This window comes from Rutidosis leptorrhynchoides, chromosome 1, assembly GCF_046630445.1.
Source record: "Rutidosis leptorrhynchoides isolate AG116_Rl617_1_P2 chromosome 1, CSIRO_AGI_Rlap_v1, whole genome shotgun sequence".
Classification (NCBI taxonomy): Eukaryota; Viridiplantae; Streptophyta; class Magnoliopsida; order Asterales; family Asteraceae; genus Rutidosis; species Rutidosis leptorrhynchoides.
The window spans coordinates 140,861,183-140,882,939 of NC_092333.1; the positions used below are offsets into that span (position 1 = coordinate 140,861,183).

The 21,757-nt window shown below is 32.2% G+C and overlaps 2 long non-coding RNA genes and 1 pseudogene across 2 annotated transcripts; all 3 read left to right on the forward strand.

The window, feature by feature from the left end:
* The first annotated feature begins 3,626 nt into the window (after positions 1-3,626).
* LOC139889575 (R-linalool synthase QH1, chloroplastic-like) overlaps positions 3,627-21,757 on the forward strand; it is a 109,098-nt pseudogene continuing 90,967 nt past the window's right edge.
* LOC139886508 (uncharacterized) lies at positions 8,871-10,585 on the forward strand. The gene is made up of 5 exons (XR_011772483.1): positions 8,871-9,051; positions 9,323-9,393; positions 9,656-10,184; positions 10,320-10,435; positions 10,531-10,585. It is a non-coding gene; the product is annotated as an uncharacterized lncRNA (long non-coding RNA).
* LOC139886506 (uncharacterized) lies at positions 15,862-20,297 on the forward strand. The gene is made up of 4 exons (XR_011772480.1): positions 15,862-15,972; positions 16,070-16,117; positions 16,620-16,670; positions 19,439-20,297. It is a non-coding gene; the product is annotated as an uncharacterized lncRNA (long non-coding RNA).

The window sequence follows — 21,757 nt, forward strand, 5'->3', positions numbered from 1 at the left end:
AACATGCAAGATGTGAACCTGTCCACGTGCAATATTTTCATGAATAAAGTGGGAATCCATTTCAATATGCTTGGTACGTTGTGTTGTACCGGGTTACCTGACAAAAAGTTGTCTACTGTCTTTTGGCAGACCATAAAATTAAATTGTTGCCAAAAAATACACACTGACCGGATGTTGATCTTAATTTATAGGGACATCCACCCTAGTCCTCATCTGTGTAAGAAACTAATGAATGTAAAGGCGACTTCATCAGCTGGAATCCAAAGGTGATAATACCACGAATAAAATGTAGAATCCGTCGGAGAGCTTGCATATGGATGTCCTTTGGATCGTGCATGTGTAGAAAAATTTGTTGCACGAAATAAGAGATGTCGGGTATAGTGACCGTTAAATATTGTAGCGCACCTGCGAGACTACGAAACTGGTGGGATTCAAGTATGGTTTGCGAGACGAAGAGCTGAATAAATGTTTGTATCAACCAAAAATTTTCCCAGTTACATGACTGCATACCCACGCATATAAGAATGTCTTGCACATATGATTGTTTTGACTAATAAATAATCCATGTTTGTTACTAGTAACCGAAATGCCCAAGAAGTAACTAAGTGTCTCAAGATGTTTCATAGCGAATTCGCGAGCAAAAAGTGTCATCAATGAGTTGTAGAGATCATTAGACGAGTTTACTAAGATAATATCGTCAACGTAAATGAGAAGGTAAGCAGTATGTACCATGATTGTAAACAAATAAAGAATTATCCGAGCGCCCATGTGTGAAACCAATGGAAGAGGCATAGTTAGCAAACCGTTGATAGCACGCATGTGGCCCTAGCTTGTTTCAATCTATATAACGACCATTTAAGTAGACACTCGTGGTCAGGTTTCAATGAATCTCGAAAATCGTAAGGTTGATGTATGTAAATGTTTCCTTTAAAGATCCATGGGGAAACGCGCTCTTGATGTCAAGTTGGTATATGTTCCATGATTTAGATAATTAAATAAAAAGAACCAATCTTATGGTGACGGGATTAATTACTGGACTAAACGTCTTTTTACAGTCAATACTGACGAGTTCGTGAACGACCATCACCCACCAATCTAGCTTTATAATGTTCAAGAGATCCATTAGATTTTAACTTGTGTCTAAAAATCCATATACAACGAATTACAGTCATCTCCAGTCACTGTGGTACAAGAACCCAAGTATTATTATCCAAGAGGGATTTATATTCATCAGTCATGGCCATATTCCAATGCGGGTCGAACAACGCATCTTTGGGTGTACGAAGAATAGGAGAGATGGTTGTAATAAACGAAAGATTAAACGAGATTTTTTGTTTATGAATACACGTCATGCTTCGAGTTGTCATGGATCTAGTAAGAGGGCGAGTTGAATGCGTGGAAGAATAGTTTGAATTTTGAGGACTAGAAGTGTGATTATCTAGAAGTGTAATGATCAGAGTTGGAAGTGGCATGCGAATTGGAGCTGGATAAGTTACTGTGACTAGAATTGGACGAATATGATGGAGGCCCAAAAGATGAATTGGGCTCGTTATTTTACACCGGTGAATCGGCTAAGATGGGCTCACTATTGGAAACGGTTAGGCTAGAGTGTATCAGGTGAGTTGGAATTAGAAGTGTTAGTGTTATTAAGTCTTGGGTTTTGGGATTGTAGCGATATGGTAAATATGGAGTGTATTTGATAAGTAAGAAGTTTGTAATTTGTAGGTGATGGATGCAAGTTTGCAACCGGGAATTTGGATTCATCAAATATGACATGGAGCGAAATAATGATTTTTTTAGACTCTAAGTTGTAACATCTATAACCATGGTGGTTAGGAGGGTATCGAAGAAAGACTCAAGGTGTTGAGCATTGTCAAAGCTTAATAGTTGTGTGAGACGGAAGTAAGGGTAACACAAACAACCAAAGGTACGTAAGTGAGAATAGAAAGGTGTACAATCGTAAAGAACTTACGTGGGAGATTGATAGTTGAGAAGTGTACTAGGAATTATGTTTAAGAGATAAGTAGCCATTTGGAGAGCCATGATGCCAAAAGAATAAAGGAATAGAACCATGGGATAGAAGTTTGTGAATTATGTTATTGATCGCTCGAATTTTTCTTTCAGCTTCCCGTTTTGAGAAGATATGTAGGGGCACGAAAAATGAAATGACATCCCATTTGTTTCTTCTTACCCTCGACATTGTTACCATTTGATAGTATACATTTTGCAATCGACTTCATGCGTTAGCGATTGTGAAAAAGAGATAGGGTTTAGGCCTGATATCATATAAATGTACATATGATAAAATATATGTCTCATAACTATCTTGCAATACAATATACATCATAATATTGTCATATAAATTAACGAAAATTTGATTCTACTATTTTCATAACGTATCATATTTTTTTTTTCTTTTTTTTTTAAAAAAAACCTACTTATTGGCTGGAGGTTTATTCGAAATCAATCTCTCTATTAATAGAACATTGAGAGGGAGGACTTTCTATACTCTTTGGGTGTTTCACTCTAGATAGAGTAATGACTTCTCTTTATTTTAAGATAGAGGAATGATTGTTTACATCTTACCTCTCTCATACCCCACTTATATAGGATTGAGTTTTGTTGTTGTTGTTGTTGTTGTATCGATATCTATCTATTCAATAAATACGCTCGATTAATGGACTTCGTCCTCGGCATGCTTTAGCATATGATTTGATTAATTAGAATAGACTTTGTAATATATACTCGTAAAAGGATTCAAAAGCATTTCATATATGTAATATAACTTTAAAAAAACATTTCATATAATTGGTATACATGGTTTAGTTTACTTGACTTTTTAACCACATTCAGACTAGAGGACTATCTAGACAAAATAAAGGACTTGTAACATAATTAAAAAGTTTAAACGATGAAATCAGTATATTTATATAACTATTAGGACCATTGACATAATTTTCTCATCAACATTAAAGTTAACAAAAAAAAAAGCCGAATGTATAGGATTAAAGTTATATATAGAATATATACGCTTGAAATTATAAATAGGCTATATACTACTTAAACTTTTATTTCAATGTAGGCTATATACCTCAAAAATACCAGTGTAGGCTATATACTTTAAAAAGTGCAATAATATGAATGAACAAAACTTATTAACCGAATAAAAAACTCAACGATAACGTGACATCTTTGTGGAGAATGACGTTGGTGATACATCGGAACAAATCAACTTTTTATATAGCCTATATCGAAACAAAATTGAAAGTATATATAAGTTATTTGTAGCCATATAGAATGCAAAGAATGTTAAATAATTAAGTTTACCGGTTCAGTGGGTAACCGGTCACCAATAGCTACATTAAAACATTGTTCAAAACTATATAATTTACACTGGTATATATATATATATATATATATATATATATATATATATATATATATATATATATATATATATATATATATATATATAGCTTACATTAATAAAAAAGTGAAAATATATATCTTATTTATAGCTTGAATCCTTTCAAAGACCAACATTACCTTTAAACAAGCCCATGAGCAAATGAAACGACATTGTACGTAAATTATCTATCTATTACTACATATCTAATTTTCTCATAATGGCTTCATCAATGTGGACACTTTCTTCTCCAATTCTGCTTCGTAATAGTTCATCAATATCAACTACAAAAAATGTTGTTGTATTATGTAACAACAAGCTATTATATTCTTCTCCACGGTCAAAACTCATGGACGGTGCTACCACCGACACTACCATCACAAGAAGATCAGCAAATTATCAACCTTCAATATGGTCTTATGATTCCGTGCAATCCCTCTCTAGCAAATACACAGTACATGCGCCGCAACTTAACATTTTAATATGATTAGCCATTTTTTAATTATTATGTTTCAAATCCATAATACATATATACATATGTATTATGTATATATATATATATATATATATATATATATATATATATATATATATATATATATATATATATATATTGGTAGGATCAAGAGGGAAGTAACCATTCGGGGGGAAGCGGGGGGAAGCAAAAACTTTTTTTTTTTTTTCGTTTTTTAAAAAAACTTTGTTCACGAACATTATAGATGAGATGAAAATATGAACATTTAGTAGAGACACTTTGTGATAAATGTTTTTATTTTGGCGGAAAAACGCTCGAAGAAGTAATATATAACAATTATCGTGTTTTTCGAGCGTATTTTGAGGTTTTAGCTATTGGGTTTAGATATTAGGGTTTAGATATTAGGGTTTAGAAATTTAGGGTTTAGGGTTTAGATTTAGGGTTTAGATTTAGATTTAGATTGAGTTTTTAACACGAACGGTTTAGAGTTTAGGGTTTAGGGTTTAGGGTTTAGGGTTTGGTGTTTTGGGTTTATGGAATAAACCCAAAACACCAGACACTAAACCCTAAACCCTAAACTCTAAATCGGGCTAAATTTTACTTCACAAAACATGAAAAAAAAACGTTCATATTCTTCACGAACAATATTATCTTAAATGTTATTTTTGGCGATCGTTTTCCCGCCTAAATAATAACATTCATCACGAAGTGTCTCTTCTAAATGTTCATATTTTCGTGTGATCTTGATGCCGGAAAAAAAATTCAAAAAAAACGAAATTTTTTTTTTTTTGCTTCCCCCCGCTTCCCCCCGATTGGTTACTTCCCCATTGATCCTGCCCCTATATATATATATATATATATATATATATATATATATATATATATATATATATATATATATATATATATATATATATATATATATATATATATATATATATATATATATATACATAATACATATATACATACATACATACATATATGTGTGTGCGCGCGTGCGTGCGTGTAATTATATATATATATATATATATATATATATATATATATATATATATATATATATATATATATACATAATACATATATACATACATACATACATATATGTGTGTGCGCGCGTGCGTGCGTGTAATTATGCTGATGTGGCAGTGTTGAGGGGCGCTAACGCGATGTGATAAATGTTGTATTGTGGTGTGTTTGTACCGTGAGTGATGTGGTAGTTTGGTAAATAAAGATATTAAAAAAAAGTTAAAATAAATTTGGACAATCAAATATTTCCTTCCCGTTGTCAATTTCGTTGTTCGCACCCACAACACCACAACAATGTTTACCACAACAGCCTCACAGGGTGTTGTGGATTTTGTGGGACAACAATTCCTTTCGTTGTACTGACTTACTGAATAATGGTCTTAAACCCAAAAACCTCTTTAACCTATGGTTATTATCGTTTATAGATTTGGACATATTTTTGAATGAAATCTACACAGGGAGAAGTATATGAGTCAAAAGCATATAGTTTGAAGGAAATTGTGAAAAAGATGATACGTCAAGTGACAGATCCATTGAGTAGCCTTGAATTGATTGATAACTTGCAAAGACTTGGTATAGCGTATCACTTTGTGGATGAAATAAGTGATCTTTTGGAGATGATTTATAGTGATCATTACAAAACTCAAGACAAGTGGAATGCAATGGATATGAACCTTAAAGCCCTTGGTTTTAGACTCTTGAGACAACATAGATTTCATGTTCCTCAAGGTATAAGTATGTCTCGACTTCTTTTTCCGCATCTAAATGTTACTGGTAACTTTTCCTTTTCATCACATTCAAACTTTTTAAATTAATTATAACTATAATTTTTTTTTTTAAATTCCTAAGGATAGCTCCAAAAGTTACCTTTAATTTTTTTGTTAACGTATTTGAATTTTGATAATAACCAACAACTAGCTTTGTGTTAACTTCCCCACTAATTAACCTTAGTGTAGCATTTTTCTTATACATAAAATTTGTCTTAAAAATAGCCCTTAACAAGAATATGATTAGAATTTTTTAAAAAGGTATTATTTTATAAATTATAACCGACATCTATTTCTAGTCTATTCTATTTATTACAATTACATAGTATATATATATATATATATATATATATATATATATATATATATATATATATATATATATATATATATATATATATATATATAATATAATCTATCTATAATCTATATCTATATCTATATAAAAATAAAAAAGAGATTAAAATAGTTTAGGTGTCATTAGGGCCGTAATTGCAGGTTAATACGCCAAGTGTATATTCCACGTGTACCATCCACAGTACCTTTTATACGTATTCGATGATGATAAATACAGAGTAAATAATTGCAGCACATTAAATCACAACCAAATATATCTCTATTTTTTTGCCCCAATTCTACTCAGGAGATATCTCATGGGCAAGACACAATTTAATGCTTTTGTGAAAACGAATTAAATCGGGATGGGAACAGTGATATCAATCCAACAACAAAATATTGATGAATACGATTACTTCACTCCGATCAAGCTGTGTAAAAAGGTACCAAATTTACAATTTAGGTTTAATCCAATCGATTTCATCGTGGTTATGTCGATCGAGGAATTATGAATTAGTTTAATAATTTTAACGATTTACTTTTTGGTGGGTATTAGTAATAAGTATGCTAATATCGATCATCTTTTCAATCCCGTTTTTAACGATTCCCGATCGAATATGTATTCAATATTTCTTAATCCTTCATGTTTTTGATTTAGTTTTTGATTTCATTGTTTTTTTCATCCCTAAATTCACTGCTCTTGAATATTGCGTTTTATATTTAACAATTATATTTCTTTTATACTTTTATCAGCTTTAAAACCGTGTCTTCAAAATGAATATTTAAATAATTAGTTTAATTTAGTAGTAAAATATTTAGTTGTGACTTTTCATCGTGGCGATTGACAAAATTGATAGGAGTTGAATGATAAAAGTTAGACGTCTTTTGTTTTGGCTATATGTATTTGGATATAACCTTTAAAAATATACTTTCTTTATACAAAATTAACTTCTATAATGCCACTTTAGACACGACTATTTATTGGTTAATATTTTGCCTATGATCTTTTAATAGGCCTTTTTAATTGTTTGGATATATGGTTTTCCCATCAATTGTGAATTGCATTGACATTTCAATTGTATATATTGACAATTAGTGATGGCTCATTTGGTACTGGTATTATATCTATGGTATATGGTATATGGTATATGGTTTCATGTTCAGTTTTTAATATGACACTTGAATTTTTGTCTTCATGTAATATCATATGCAAGTAGAGTACTTTTTGTCACTACAAGAATGTTTTAACGAGTTTGATGTACATATTGAGTGCAAATCCAAGTGTTAGGAGGCCGTTTGAACCATCAGGGAATTCAGTTTGACTTTTTAAAAAAGTCAATGTGAACGAAAATTTCAATTGATATGTAAACAAAGACAGATTATACAGGATATTAGCTGATGTTATATCTGGAACATAATTTGCAACGGAGATTGGTTGGTTATATAAGCAATGGATCATGACTTTCTTTGGATGTTCACTTTCCCACATAGTTAAAGATTTTATAGATTATCATTGGATTCATACGACTTTCTTTGAGTATGCACTTTGCAACATACTTTATATTATAGATTATTATTATTATTCGAGTCATGTGTGACCTTAATTATTTGCACAAAAGCTTATTTCTACATTTATCATATATGAAGGAAATTTATATGGACCATACTTGTAATTTCACAAATTATAATACTGCTATTAGTTCCATGTCATCACTCGAAAAAAATATGGCAAGCGGTCGAATGGGTGTGCGCGTATTTCATTTGGAAAAATCGGAACAACAAAGTCTTTCGCGATAAATCGTGTACCGTTCCGGCTTCTCTAAATGAAATTCAAAACAAGTCTTTCGAATGGATTTCAAAGAGAATTAAAAAGAAGAAGATTGATTGGCACTCTTGGCTATGCAATCCGAGCGTGTACCTCAATTTATCTTAATCGTGTATTTCTGTTTTGTATAGTCTGCATGTTTGCTTACTCGCAAACTGCTTAACTTCGTGTGTATCTGTACTCAAGTGGGCTGAAATAGGGCCCAAACTATTGTATTACTCCTGTGTTGATTTATAATATTAACTTGCTTTTCAAAAAAAAAAATTATAATACTGCTATTATAGTGTCAGAAGAAACGTTATATAACATGTTTTAAACTATAATATATCGTTAGCCATATAGTCTTTCATTGATGCAACTATTTAAACAACAACAACAACAAAACTCAATACAACAAGTGGAGTATGAGAGGTGAGATGTAGACAATCCTTCCTCTATTCGAGAATAAAAACAAGTCATTTCTTCACTCAGAGTGAAACACTCTCAAAAGTAGAAAAAATCATCCCTCTCTCTATTCGACGGATAAAGAGATTGTTTCTATTTAAAAAAATAGTAAAATAAAATTAAAAATATAATTGAGACGCCATGAAAATAGTAGAATCAAATTTCTATAGGTTTTAAATTCTTCCTGAAATTCAATTTGGACTCTAAACGGCACTCAAGACGCCACTAAATCGACGCTTGCTGTTGACTCAAAAATAGAGCCGAATTGATGCAACTATTTATAGACTATAAAATCTTTGCAACGCTTTATAGACTATACAATCTATATCTAAATATAACTAATTTGAATTGTTTTTTTTAATAGCCGTGTATCGTACGGGCTCAAAACCTAAGTATAATAATATAAAGCACAAGGTTAATCCTATGTGTCAATCAACTAATCACCTCTTAATTATGGTAATCCACATGTTAAACATTGATTAGTGGGATTAATACACCTAAACTACCCTTAAAAAAATGACACGTGTCCTGTAGGCAATCATATTCACTTCTCCAACCCTAACACCCTACTACCTTCATCGGCGGTTTCATGTTGTGTTTCATGATTAGGGTTTACCAGATTTAATCTTCTGCAATTCTCATCTTCTTCATCGCGTTTAAATCATCAAACTTGATTCTTCATCTAAAACAGTTTAGGGCATAAGATAACATTGAAGTAACCTTCGTCTCTGTCAATTCTTCTTCACGCGTTATCAATCTCGATTAGGTATATTGCTTTGTGTAATCGAGAATTCAAATTAGGATTGAACATTCAATCAGTTTATTCCTTTAATTGCCGAAACAACACGTACTTTTTTTTTATATATTATCAACGATTCGTCACCGTCATACAACTATTCGTTTACATCGTTTAATCACATATATGTAATGAACAAATCGAATGATTAATGATTTGATTTGATATGTGTTGACAATCTTCATCATTTAATTCAAACGATTTCTGAATTTTTTTTTATTAATTTGATTCGTGGATTTAGGGCAAACAGATTGGATCGGTTGCGGTTGTGAAGCATATGTTTTATTTGTCGTCATATTCAATCGTTTTGAGGTAATGCAATTTACCCATATCTAATTGATTGATTTTTGAATTTTAATACTACTTTCAAGTTCCTATCGATCCCATGTATTTATCATTAATCAATTGTTCATTTAGGGCAGACATTTTTTATCGTTATGATTAACGTTTTCCTTTTCTCAACCATTAAACAAAACTTCTACATTTTCTAGATTTTACTTTTTAATTTCAAAACTTCTAGATTTTCTGACCTGAATTAACCTGTGGATTTTCTGATTTTTGTCTTCTTACTTAGGTCTGCATGTTGTTGCAACCCATTCATCAAATGTGCAGTTTCTAAACAAGGTACCTTGCACCTTTTTGAAACTAATATAACATCTCATTTAATAGCTAATGTATGGAGGTAAATGCTTCTTAACACTTGAGTTTGAGGGCTATTCATTTTTCTCAAGTATTATTGAATTTTCATTAGATTTTAATGATTTTGCACTCATCATTTTGTTCACTTTTTCATTATGTTTCGATTATTACAATCTGCAGAACAGGGGTTTTCATCATCACATTGTTATAATTTGCACACCAGGTTTTTATTTGTTATTTTGTGTTGGGATATGAATATAACGAGATATTTAAAAGTTAATCCGCATACCAACTTTAACGATTTATAATCTGCAGTACATGAAATTTGCACGAATATAAGTTAATTTGCTATGTGCGCAGGAATCTGACTTTTCGTATTTCGTTGGTGTGGCAACGAACATTGCTTTCTAAGGCTGCAAAACCGTTTAGACATAGCCTATGATAGTTCAATTCCAGAACATCAGGTAAATTACATCTACATCTGATCTTCTTATTAAAAGAAAAAACGATAGGAAACGCACATACTTGGTGTTAGTGTGGTTTTAAGTCAAAAATAGAGGGGTTAATCTCACCCATTTGCACTTATATTGATGTTGTAGGAAGCATTGAGAGAATTGTGGAATGCATCGTTTCTTGAAGAGCAACTTCAGGATTTAATCTTATATCAGTGGAAAGAAATGGGTTGGCAAGGAAAAGATCCTTCAATTGATTTTCGGTAAATCTCATTTTCCTTTATGCTCCTTGTGATCTTTTTTTTTTTTTTTTTTCTTCAGAAATTGTGTGTTGTTAAAAGCTGATATTTTTTTATAGAGGTGGTTGGTTCATATCGCTGGAGAACTTACCGTATTATACCATAAATTTCCCGGTATATTATCTCCTTTCCTCTCCGATTACGTATTCAAAAATGTAGTTTTCTAACTTATGTTAATTGTTTTTGTTTAACATTATATATATTCTGCAGAAAACATACCAAGTGTAAATGTTCAAGAATAGAATAGAAATCTATACTTGAAAGATTAAGGTAGCAAGACTTTGTTGCTAAAGATTAAATTAGCAAGACTTTGATGCTAAAGATTAAATTAGCAAGACTTTGTTGCTAAAGATTAAAATAGCAAGACTTTGTTGCTAAGTAGATTAGAATACATAATAAAAGTGTAGAATAGAAATAATTTGAAGGTTGGTTATATTTTCCAACTCTTGATTACAACTCCTATTTATAAACTACAAAAACTAGCTTTCTTAACCTCTAAGAAAACTTAAGAGGTAAGTATCACGAATATCGATAATTACTTAACAACTAAGGATACTAAAATATCTATGTATCCTTAAAGGATAAGAATACTTATTGGCTAAGTATCCTTAATGGATAAGAATCCTAGAATACTTAATGGTTAAGTATCCTTAATGGATAAGAATACTTAAAGGCTAAGAATACTTAATAGCTAAGAAAACTTAATAGTTAAGTTTTCTTAGTAATTAGTTTACATAACAAAAGACAAATGTCTAATAACAATCTTGTATACACTAACACTCCTCCTTAAGATTGTTGTTGGACATCATAAGTCGAGTCTTCAATTGATCTAGCTTCATTCCCGTGAGAGACTTTGTAAGCATATCTGCCAATTGATCATCGGAGGTGCAGTATTTCAGCTTGACTTCTCTATTCTTCTCGGCTTCTCGAATAACATGATATTTGACATTGATGTGTTTTGTTCTTCCGTGTTGCACCAGATTCTCTACTATAGCAATAGCAGATTTGTTATCACAATAGATGACTGTTGGACTGTCTTGTGTAAGATCCAAGTCGGACAACAGCTTTCTTATCCAAACAACATGATTCACAGCAGCCGCGATTGCAATATATTCCGTCTCTGCAGTAGATTGTGCAACAACACTTTGCTTTTTTGAGTTCCAGCAAAATGCACCTGAACCAAGATTGAAAACATAACCAGAAGTACTCTTCATATCATCAACACTTCCAGCCCAATCACTATCAAAATATCCTTCAAGTTTCACATCTTTGTTTCTCTCGAACATAATCCCCAGATCGAGAGAACGTTTTAAGTATCTTAAGACTCTCCTGGCAGCTCCCAAGTGAGAACTAGTTGGTGAAGTCATAAACCTTGATAAGAAACTAGCTGCATAAGCTAAATCGGGTCTTGAGATTGCCAAATATAATAGACTCCCGATAATACTTCTGTATAGAGTTGGATCAGCTAGCTTATCTCCATCTTCTTTAGACAACTTGCAATTTAAAACAAGTGGTGATGTGACTGGTTTGCATGAAAACATGTTGAATCTCTTTAACATGTCACTTGCATACTTTTTCTGAGAAATATAAACACCACTAGTTTGTTGATTAATTTTCATGCCAAGAAAATAATGCATGAGTCCCAAATCTGACATTTCAAATTCAGATTTCATTTGTTTCTTGAACTCTTCAACAAGATTATCGTTGCTCCCTATCACAAGTAAATCATCAACATAAAGAGAGATAATCAGTACCTCTTGAGAATTTAATTGTTTCACATAAAGAGTTGACTCATTTGGACTCCTCTTGAAATTATGATTTATCAAATGAGCATCAATCTTAGAATACCAAGTCCTTGGTGCTTGCTTTAGACCATAAAGTGCCTTATATAGTCTGTATACTTTATCTTCTTGGCCAGCTACTTCAAAGCCTTGAGGTTGCTTTACATAAATCTCCTCCTCAAGTTCAGCATTCAAAAATGCAAATTTCACATCAAGATGATGAATTTTCAAATTGCGTTGAGCAGCTACAGCTAACAATAACTTGATCACGTCATGACGAGCAACTGGAGCGAAAGTCTCCCTAAAATCCACACCGGCAATTTGAGAATATCCTTTCGCTACTAACCTTGCTTTGTGTTTATGAACTGAACCATCAGGTTGAAACTTAGTTCTAAACACCCATTTGACACCTATTGCATGCTTACCCTTTGGTAAATCAACAAGCTTCCATGTTTCATTTTTCTTAATCATTTCAAGCTCTGCTTTCATGGCTTCATTCCATTCATCGTGTTTGGAAGCTTCAATATAGCTTTCGGGCTCCATAACAGCATGATTACAAGACTCGTATACATCAGCAATTTTTTTGGTTCTCAGAACTTTGGTGTCAGTTGTGTCTTCGACATCAAATTCTGGATCATCATAATGAGATACATTTTGGGGACTTGAAATAGAAGCTTCATGCCTTTTAACTTCCTTCGTATTCCAATCCCAGTAGGCTCCTTCATCAACACTCACATCTCTACTAATTGCAATTTTACAATCAGTCAAATCGTATATTCTATATCCCTTTGACTCTGTCGTATAGCCAACAAAAATTCCTTTTCTAGCTTTAGCATCAAGTTTTGTCCTCTTGACATCTGGAATATGATAGTAACAAATAGAACCAAATACCTTCAAATGTTTGACTGAAGGTTTGATTCCTGACCAAGCTTCAACCGGAGTCTTATTACTCACAGCTTTTGTTGCTAATCGGTTGAGCAAATACACAGAAGTTGCAACGGCTTCTGCCCAAAATGTCTTGGTTAGATTCTTTTCGAAAATCATCGATCTTGCCATCTCCATAACAGTTCTGTTTTTTCTCTCAGAAACTCCGTTTTGTTGTGGCGAGTATGGAACAGTGACCTGATGAATTACTCCTTGTTGTTGAAGGAAGTCTTCAAATTCATTTGAAGTATACTCTCCACCATTGTCGGTTCTCAAAATACGCAAAGTATTGCCACTTTGCACTTCAACAAGTTTCTTGAAATTCTTGAATATAGAAAAAACTGAAGCTTTATTGTTGAGAAAATAGACTCAACACATCCGTGTGTAATCATCGATAAAAAGTATAAAATACTTGTTTCCATTCCAGGATGGTATAGACATAGGACCACAAATATCAGAATGAATGATTTCTAACTTGTGTGTGGCTCTTGTCACACCAGATTTTGAGAAAGGCAACCTGTGATTTTTCCCCAATTCACACCCTTCACATTTAAGATCAACTTCGGTAACTATAGGCAAATCTTTGACTAGTTGGGTGGTGTACATGTGCTTCAGTGTTCGGTTATTGAAATGACCGAATCTTTTATGCCATATCATACTATTATCTTCCACAACATGATAAGCACTTTCATCCACAAAATCGAGCTTTAAGTAGAAACTATCATCTACCATATCAAGATTTGCTAATATTGAACCGGTAGTGTCAGAGATGCAACAATGAGAATTCTTAAAATTCACACCGTAGCCATTTTTGGTCATTTTTGTAACACTTAACAAGTTTTGATCAAGGTCGGGAATATATAAGACATCAGAAATATATTTGGTACCTTTCTTTGTTTTAAACGCAATGGTGCCTCTCCCTTTAGCTTGAACAATTCTTCCATCTCCGAGCTTCACTTTAGTATTGATTTTAGTATCAAGATTACAAAAGTATGACAGCTCTCGAGTCATATGGCTAGTGCACCCACTATCAAGAAGCCATGTAAGTCTTCTTGAACTTTTATCGACATGTGAGACCATGAACAAGTGTTCATTTTCCTCCTGATTTTCCTCGGTGAAATTTGCCAACTGAAGTTCCTTTGTTTGGCCTTGATTTTTCTTTGCTCTACAATATCTTTCAATATGTCCAAACTTTTTGCAAAAATTGCACTTAAAGTTTGGTTTATCTTTGAACCAACAATCAACTTCTTGATGATTTGTATTTTGACAAATTTTACATGGAGGGAAAGTTTTTTTCTTTGATGTTGAAGAGGAGCTTCGTGAGTTTGAACTTTTATTTCCTTTATAATTTCCTTTCTTATATGTGTTTTGTCTTGAATTCCCAGCCTTGTTATTTTTGAAAGAAGCTTGAAAAGCACTTTCAACCTTTTCTTCGGATCTCACAGAGACCCTCTGTTCTTGTGCTTGAAGCTTACTGGTTAGTTCAGAAACCGTAAGCATGCTAATATCACAAGATTCTTCTATTGCGGAAATTTTGGCTTCAAACTTTTGAGAGACACTTATCATTATCTTCTCCACCACTTTCTGGTCTGAAATCTTATCACCATGAAGTCTAATCTGATTAACAACATCCATTATTCGCGATGAATAATCTTTCAGTTCATTTTCAACAATTCAAACTCTCGTCTGAGAGTCAATAATCTGACAGCTTTTACTCTATCGGAACCTTCATAGGTATCTTGGATTTTATCCCACACAGCTTTTGGTATGTCCAAGTCCATTATTGAGGTGAAAATTTGATCAGCAAGTCCTGAATGTAAACAGGTAAGTGCCTTATATTTCTTCAGCTTTTGGTAAGTGCCTTATCTTTCTTCAGCAACTCTTCTTCATAATTTTTTAGTTGAGCAACAGTTGGGTTTGCTCTGAGTGCTGGAGGATCTTCATCAGTCTCTACAACCTTCCATAAACCTTGAGACTTCAAATATGTCTTCATCTTTACTGCCCAAATATGATAGTGCAACCCATTAAATGTTGGAATTGCTGGAGCAGATGAACTAGATGCCATGTCTAGTCTAAAATTGTATTATCGTGAATATAACTGCCCCTTAAGAAGAAAGCTCTGATACCACTGTAAATGTTCAAGAATAGAATAGAAATATATACTTGAAAGATTAAGGTAGCAAGACTTTGTTGCTAAAGATTAAATTAGCAAGACTTTGATGCTAAAGATTAAATTAGCAAGACTTTGTTGCTAAAGATTAAAATAGCAAGACTTTATTGCTAAGTAGATTAGAATACATGATAAAAGTGTAGAATAGAAATAATTTGAAGGTTGGTTATATTTTCCAACTCTTGATTACAATTCCTATTTATAGACTACAAAAACTAGCTTTCTTAACCTCTAAGAAAACTTAAGAGGTAAGTATCACGAATATCGATAATTACTTAACAACTAGGGATACTAAAATATCTATGTATCCTTAATGGATAAGAATACTTAATGGCTAAGTATCCTTAATGGATAAGAATCCTACAATACTTAATGGTTAAGTATCCTTAATGGATAAGAATACTTAAAGGCTAGGAATACTTAATAGCTAAGAAAACTTAATAGTTAAGTTTTCTTAGTAATTAAGTTTACATAACAAAAGACAAATGTCTAATAACAATCTTAGATACACTAACACCAAGGACTTCTTAGAAAGCAGGAAGTTGTACGGGCAATGTGGGAATATCATTTTGTCGTAACTGGCGTGAACATCACATTGCTTTTTCAGATGCTACATCTTGAAGCAGGTTTGACAATTTCATATGCTAGATCTTGAAGCAGGTTTTGAAGTGATTTTTCTGGAAATTGACTACTTTTATGAACTAATAAATTTCCTTTGTGCAGTGAAACCACACAGTTTTGTGGGAGCAACCTTCTTGAAGTTGCTTTCAGGTACTTTTTACCACTGTCTAATAATTAAGTGTTTGTACGCACAGAATTAGTTGCCGCTTATAATATTTATTTTGCATTTTGTATGTGTATGGTTGGAGCTTATAATATTTATTTTGTATGTCTTACTTTCTCCATTTACCTCATAGAAAATGAATCAACATTCGACCTACTTTATTGCATTACGTTCAAGCTAATGGATCTCCAATGGCTTGCGATGCACGCGTCTTACATGGATTTCGATTTATGTGATTTCTTATGTTCCATTTCTCTAAAGATTCAGAATGTATATGAAGTCTTACTCTAATGATAAAATGCCTAATGTATTCCTTAATAATACAAAACTAAATACTTGTGAATCTCACATACACATTAAATAAATATTTAATAGAAGATATGCAAAATCTGGAAAAAGATTATTTATTTATTTATATTTTTTTTAAATGCATAAATGTTTAAATTAACTTAACATGGAGATTAATCATGTTTTTATTGACTATTGCAGGCTGTGATGAAGTCAACGCGTTGTCGGCTTGAAAGAGAGCTTGCACACTAGGTTTTCATTTGTTATCATTGTAAACCTTCAATTTCCTTATTTTAATATTGTATTCAGTGTATCAATTCATATGAATTAATTTATCTTCAAATAGTGTCGATTTTTCACATCTTGAAATGCAGTACATTAATTTATTTTATTTGTCATAGATATACTCATAAATTTTATATGTTATTGTATTTAGTGAATATACAAATGTAATTTTTAATAATTTTTTTATATATATTTGCGTTAAACAATCTCGTGAATTCACGGGTCTTTTAAAAGGACATCAGAGTCCGACTAATCGACAATAGAAATTTTTTACTTATGAATAAATAAACGGTATCTTAAAGTCCCTTAAGTGAAATGACCGGTGAAGTGTAGCCTCATACAGTAGTTTGGACAAAAGGTGTTAATCATTTTTGCATAACCCTCATTTTTGCATTACAATATTTTTTTGTCTTTTTCCATTTCTTTTGTTTGAAGTAGGGGTTGTGACTACTTCATGAAATGAAGAAGAACATGCTTATACAAGTATTTTTTATTTTTTTTCAATCGAAAAATTCTCATTAAGTTGCTTTAATGAAACACAAATCCAGATTAGTAATTCTTATCGATTCGTTATTATGACTAACCTTTTAACTTTATATTTTTATATTAGTGAAATGACCCGTGGAACCACGGGTTTGTTTAAACGAAACAGCTTAATGATAGGTATTAAGTGAACGTAAATGCTAAAGTTATTTAGTTTTATGACCCGTGGAACCACATAGTCCGACTAAGAAACTCGCCAGCTAAGCATTTCATCAAACACCTAAAATGCATATTTAACAATTCACATTTAATCATAAGAGATAATATTGGTCGCCATTTTATTTTAAAAGTGTAAATCAAAATATAAATGTAGAATTGGTTTCCTCTGCCTAACTTTTATACCTTTTCGTACTCAATTCAAAATAATTAATTAAAATAATTTAAAACTATTTAATTTTAATAATTAAAATAATTATTAATAAGATTTAATAATAATAATTAATTAATTAAATTTAATTTTAATTCAAAATTATTTTGATTAATGACATCACTCACCATGCTTAGATTTTTTTCTTTTTCTTTTTGATTTTTTCTTAACAAAGGAATTAGCATAATAATGACATTATCATTTTAACAATATAATAGAAACTATAGATGTTTTTGGTGCACCACTAAATTTGGTGTGTAAACCCAACATGATTTGGTTATAGCTATGTCTGGCAAATCAAACCCATAGTCTAAAAAATGGGTTCATTGGGTCTTAATATTAGGGTCCAATAGGGTCTCAATTTATAAAGGATAAGATATCTTGTGGGTCTAAAATTGAACTACTTATATCACAAGGAAAAAGTGACGGGTCCAACGGGTCCTATGTTCGGGTCTAATGGGTCCTACGTTTTTTATGCCCGTTTTCACCACAAGATTTCGGCGCGCGTTTTCATTGCCCGTTTTCGGCGCGCGTTTTTGGCGCTAGTTTTTCGTAGCGCGTTTTTCAAAGGCGGTTTTCAGCGCGCGTTTTCGGCGCGGTTTTTGCAGGGCGTTTTCAACGCCTGTTTTCGCAGCGCATTTTCGCAGGCGTTTTCGGCGCGAGTTTTTCGCAGCGCGTTTTTGGTAGACGTTTTCGGCGCGCGTTTTCAGCGCGGTTTTTGCATGGCGTTTTCGTCGAATGTTTTCAACGCGCGTTTTCTAAAAAAAAATATTCATTTGAATTCATAAATTAAGTTGAGATCCAAGGAATCAATGAGAGCGCGACATGTGGCGTGAAAATCACATACGATTGAAAAACAAGAAATTTCAGGAAAAAAAAATTTCGAAAAAAATTTCAAATTTTTTTTTCGAAATTTTTTTTTAAAATTTTATTTTTTCGCATTGCGAATCCGAAAACTTCAATTGGGAACGCGAGTCTGAAAATGAAAACGGAAATCGGAAACATAAAAAAAAAAATTCAAATTTTTTTTTTTCGAAAAAAATTTTCAAAATTTTTTTTTTCAATTTTTTATTTTTTTTAAATTTTATTTCGAAGCTTTTTTTTTTTTAATTTTTTTTTCGCATTGCGAATCCGAAAACTTCATTTGGGAACGCGAGTTTGAAAATGAAAACGGAAATCGGAAACATAAAAAAAAATTTAAGAAAAAGGGTCTTGACCCGACCCAACCCGGGGGAAAATGGATCTCGACCCAACCCGACCCGCTCTTGACCCGACCCGTTGGACCCGTTCAAAATTTCTGACCCGTTTAGACCCGGACTCGTTCAAACCCAAACCCGTTTCGACCCGACCCAAACCCAACCCAAGCCGACCCGATTGCCAGGTGTAGTTATAGCAGATGTTGTTTGTGTTTGTTTAACATTTAAGGTTTAACAAACAACTTCTGTTAGTATACAATCCAACTGTGGTTTGGTAGAATATTCATGTTTAGAACAACTTTGCCATAAGTTAAGTGCTTTATAGAAGTGCAATTTCTTTGGTTATCTGGATCTTCATTGGAAAAATGGTGAAGTCATCTAATTCTTTAGTTGTTGTAGTAATAGTTTATATGTTGCAATTATAGGACTAAATTTGTATATATCAAAGACTATTACGAAGATGAACCTTTTGGTACTCTATCTCTTGAATGGGAAATTAATCATGTAACTTTTTTTGAGTTCTTTGTTTGATATATAGAGTAGTGTGCTTCTGAATGTGTTTCAACTTTCATTACTTAAAGGAAAAGGTTTTTTTTTTTAGAATTGAACAAAGTAATGTTTGTTAACAGGGTTTGCTGGATCACGAGTTCTAAGAAAGTAATGGTGAGAAGAGCTATATCCGACCATGTGTTAATGACTTGGTACCATCTTTCTTCAATTTATTTTATGCTAATAGATTATGCAACAGAATAAGGTTGATGATGCATTCTTGATTTGTGGGTTTTGATTTGAATAAATTTGTTTGATCTCTACTGGGCCACTCTGCAATTATGTTGAGTATATAATCTTGCGTTCAAGCATTGGGTGACATTATAGGGATCGTTGACGAGAATGATATAGATGAGGATGATAAGAGATCATTTAAGAGGAAATTGGTGTGATAAATGCTTAATTGAGGATGATGAAGAGACTGGCGACGAGGTGGTATATCTCTTTTATTATTTAGTGTTATAGTCGTTTATTATTTTCGGTTTTTATTCGTTAGAAGACAAGAGAAGTTCAATACCGATATTCAGGTAAGTTTTTTACCAACAAAATAATCTTTTTGTCAACTGATATTGGTGAAGATCTATATATGCTTTTGTATGTTGCAGGTCTTAGTATCCATGTTCAACAGGTCATGCATTAGTGTTGTTCTATACAATGTTTATCAACAAATTATTAAATATTCTTTTGGCAAATTTCATGACTATGTCCGTCTAAAAGACATGAAATCAGATTGGCATTCTTGCTTTGATAATAAAGTTGGATTCATGGTGAACCAAACTTCATATACACCTGCACAAAAACACTTTGTGAATACACAATATTCAATAAGTCTTGAAACACTATTCAATATTTTACAAGTATTGGAATAGTTTGTAACCTTTTATACCTGGGGTGTCATCATGAGCGGGTCGGTTGTAGGTTATGTAGGTTAAAAGGGTGGCTTGTGCAGAGGCGGAGCCACCATATAGACTATGGTGGCACGTGCCACCAGTCACCAGTCCAAGAATTGTCTAACGGGTTGTCCAGTGAATTAAAATGAGGTTAAAAGTGTGTGCTTTTTAACTAGTGCACCCAGCGACGACGTTCACACTGGGCTGTGCGAGTGATTACATGGTGCACCAAAATACAAGGAGCGTTAGATTAGGGGAGCCTTTGTATGTATTATGTAGTTATATCATAAAATGTTGAAGAAATAGAATGTAAAGAAAACAGAGGAGAAATAGGGGACGGCTAGATAAGAATATGAGAGAGATGACTATTATTTCATATTAGCCCTTCTACTATGTATTAGTTTTACAAACTAGCCCTCAACTTGTTTACAATTATCACAAATAACTTAAATGAACACGTGTCTTCCGTAGGAAATTATAAGTATTGACCTTTGACCATTAAAGTTGAAACATATAAACAATTTCAAATTTAAAAGAGTTCGTATCTAACAATTCCATTTCTCCTAATTATAATGTATTAAACAGTTTGTATGTATAATTATATAAAATAAGGTAATACATATTTTATGATGTAATTAATAATTGTTATTTGATTTTAATTAATAAGTATTACCCATATGTTCTTTTTGTAAAAATGTTTGTGGCTTTAGCTTCTTCTTTTAACTATAGGTGTAATGGAATTATATATACGTTTTATTTAGTGCACCCAGTAACTTGGAACTCTGGCTCCGCCCCTGGGATTATGGTACGGGTGTTATTGGTTAAGGTTGAAGTAAACTCATTTTGCCCATACCTTACATATTGTTTACAAGTTGTAATGGTTAGATTTGATCATGAAAATTGTGTGATTTTAATAGTAAGTTAATGATCTATCTTTAGAACAGAATCATAAGTCAATGTAATAATTTTGTGAGTACAATGTTTTAGTATACATTATACATTATAATTTGTCCCATTTGCTATGTTTCTTTTACCTAATTTCTCTATTTTTACTTACTTGAGATAGTATATAACCGAGTAAAGATAATTATACCGAAGTTTGTTTCCCAGACTAATAGCATTTAGTTGAAGAAGTAAGTTGTGCAAAGCTTATATGAAAATGTAAGTCTGTCTCCTCATTGTAGGTTTACTAGAAGTTGCTCAAATAAGGTTGCATCGGGTTAGTTTAGTCGTTACTGATCAGTTTTGAAATTCAGTTGAAAAATGAGAAAAGATACCTGCACATAAGGTTATGTTTAATTTGCTAGGCTCTTTATATATTTTTTGCTTCTAATTGTGTTTAATCCTAAAATACACGTGTTAGAACAAACTTATGTTGCTGAATGTATATGTATAAAGGTTTATAGAACTGATATGGGTTGTGGAATTTGTTGTAAATAGAAGTAAGTGTTTTAAGAATTTGTGTATATATAGAAGTTAGATTCTCATTAATGTATTGTATTTTTTTCT